Here is a 3029-nt window from a genome sequence, read left to right on the forward strand (position 1 = left end):
AGGATTCCTCTTTCTTTTCTGTTCTCTCCTTTTTCATATGAGCAGGAGCAAGGACAAGGACATTCTTGTTGAAGTAGATCATTAACCTGAAAGGACTCTGAAGAAGAAGCTAAGAGAAGCTAAAGCACAACAATCCAGAGAAACCCTTACAGAGAATCGCGAAAAAGAGAGAGATATGGCCGAACCCAATAACAATGGTGAAGGCGCAAGGAGGATGCTGGGTGATTATACTACACCTACTTCCAACTTTTATGGAAGAAGCATCTCAATCCCTGCCATTGAAGCAAACAATTTTGAGCTGAAGCCTCAACTAGTTGCTCTAATGCAACAGAACTGCAAGTTCCATGGACTTCCATCAGAAGATCCCTATCAATTTTTAACTGAATTCTTGCAGATCTGTGAGACTGTTAAGACTAATGGAGTAGATCTTGAAGTCTACAGGCTCATGCTTTTCCCTTTTGCTGTAAGAGACAGAGCTAAAACATGGTTGGACTCACAACCTAAAGATAGCCTGGACTCCTGGGATAAGCTGGTCACAGCCTTCTTGGCTAAGTTTTTTCCTCCTCAAAAGCTGAGCAAGCTTAGAATGGATGTTCAAACCTTCAAACAAAAAGATGGTGAATCCTTCTATGAAGCTTCGGAAAGATACAAACAGTTGGCCAAAAAGTGTCCTGCTGGCATGCTTTCAGAGTAGACCATTTTAGATATATTCTATTATGGTCTATCTGAGTTCTCTAAGATGTCACTGGACCATTCTGTAGGTGGATCCATTCACCTAAAGAAAATGCCTATAGAAGCTCAAGTACTAATTGACATGGTTGCAAATAACCAATTCATGTACACCTCTAAGAGGAATCCTGTGAGTAATGAGACGCCTCAGAGGAAGGGAGTTCTTGAAATTGATGCTCTAAATGCCATATTGGCTCATAACAAAATATTGAATAAGCAAGTCAACATGATTTCTCAGAGTCTAAATGGATGGCAAAATGCATCCAACAGTACTAAAGAGGCATCTCTGAAGAAGAAGCTTATGATCCTGAGAACCCTGCAATGGCATAGGTGAATTACATGGGTGAACCCTATGGGAACACCTATAATTCCTCATGAAGAAATCATCCAAATTTCTCATAGAAGGATCAATAAAAGCCTCAACAAGGCTTTAACAATGGTGGAAGAATCAGGCTCAGCAATAGCAAGCCTTTTCAATTATCTTCTCAGCAACAGTCAGAGAATTCTAAGCAGAGTCCCTCTAACTTAGCAAATATAGTCTCTGGTCTGTCTAAGGCCACTTTAAATTTCATGACTGAAACAAGGTCCTTCATTAGAAATTTGGAGGCACAAGTGGGCCAGCTGAGTAAGAAAATCACTGAAACTCCTCCTAGTACTCTCCCAAGTAATACAGAAGAGAATCCAAAAAGAGAGTGCAAGGCCATTGATATTGTCTATATGGCCGAATACAAGGAGGAAGGGGAGGACGTGAATCCCAATGAGGAAGACCTCATGGGATGTCCCCCAGACAGAAAGGAGTTCCCTATTGAGGGCCTAAAAGAATCTGAGGCTCATATAGAAACCATAGAGATTCTATTGAACCTCCTTCTGCCATTCATGAGCTTTGAGAACTAGTCTTCTTCTGAAGAGGATGAAGATGTAACTGAAGAGTAAGTTGCTCAATATCTAGGAGCCATCATGAAGCTGAATGCCAAGTTGTTTAGTAATGAAACTTGGAAATATGCACCTCCCTTGCTCATTAGTGAACTAGATACATGGGTTCAACAAACATTACCTCAAAAGAAACAAGATCCTGGTAAAATCTTAATACCCTGTACCATAGGCACCATGACCTTTGAGAAGGCTCTGTGTGACCTGGGGTCAGGTATAAATCTTATGCCACTCTCTGTAATGGAGAAACTAGGGATCTTTGAGGTACAGGGTGCCACATTCTCATTAGAGATGGCAGACAAGTCAATAAGACAAGCTTATGGAATGGTAGAGGACGTGTTAGTAAAGGTTAAAGGCCTTTACATCCCTACTGATTTCATAATCTTAGACACTAGGAAGGAGGAGGATAAATGCATCATCCTTGGAAGACCCTTCCTAGCCACAGCAAAAGCTGTGATTGATGTTGACAGAGGTGAACTAGTCCTTCAATTGAATGGGGACTACCTTGTGTTTAAAGCTCAAGGTTATCATTCTGTAAACATGGAGAGGAAGCATGAAAAGCTTCTCTCAATATAGAGTCAAACAAAGCCCCCATAATCAAACTCTAAGTTTGGTGTTGGGAGGCCACAACCAAACTCTAAGTTTGGTGTTGAACCCCCACACTCAAACTCTAAGTTTAGTGTTGGGAGGTTCCAACAATGCTCTGAACATCTGTGAGGCTCTATAAGAGCCCACTGTCAAGCTATTGACATTAAAGAAGCGCTTATTGGGAGGCAACCCAATTTTTATTTATCTATATTTTTATTGTTCTTTTATGTTTTATTAGGTTCATGATCATGAGGAGTCACAAAACAATTGCAAAAATTAAAAATAGAATAAAAAATAGCACACCCTGGAGGAAGAGCCTACTGGCGTTTAAACGCCAGTGAGGAGCATCTGGCTGGCATTTAACACCAGAATAGAGCATGAATCTGGCGTTGAACGCCAGAAACAAGTAGCAGTCTGGCGTTTAAATGCCAGGATTGCACCCTGAGGAAAGATGGCGTTTAACGCCAGCAACAAGCATCAGACTGGCGTTAAACGCCAGAAACATGCTACATTTGGGTGTTTAACGCCAGAAACAAGCTTAAGTCTGGCGTTAAACGACAGGATTGCAGGCAGAGGGCGTTTTACACGCCTAATTGGTGCAGGGATGATTCATCCTTGACACCTCATGATCTGTGGACACCACAGGATCACCTCAGGATCTGTGGACCACACAGGATCCGTACCTACCTCAACTCACCTTCTCTCTGATGTGTGGAAAACGATCCAACACAAAACTCACCGGCAAGTGTACCGGGTCGCATCAAGTAATAATAACTCACATG

General features: G+C 41.8%; 1 non-coding gene across 1 annotated transcript; it reads right to left on the reverse strand.

The window, feature by feature from the left end:
• Positions 1 to 577: 577 nt before the first annotated feature.
• On the reverse strand, positions 578 to 681 carry LOC127740298 (small nucleolar RNA R71). Its single transcript, XR_008000977.1, has one exon. It is a non-coding gene; the product is annotated as a small nucleolar RNA R71 (small nucleolar RNA).
• Positions 682 to 3029: the final 2348 nt, after the last annotated feature.

The sequence above is a fragment of the Arachis duranensis genome, chromosome 6 (genome assembly GCF_000817695.3).
Source record: "Arachis duranensis cultivar V14167 chromosome 6, aradu.V14167.gnm2.J7QH, whole genome shotgun sequence".
In the NCBI taxonomy this organism is placed as follows: domain Eukaryota; kingdom Viridiplantae; phylum Streptophyta; class Magnoliopsida; order Fabales; family Fabaceae; genus Arachis; species Arachis duranensis.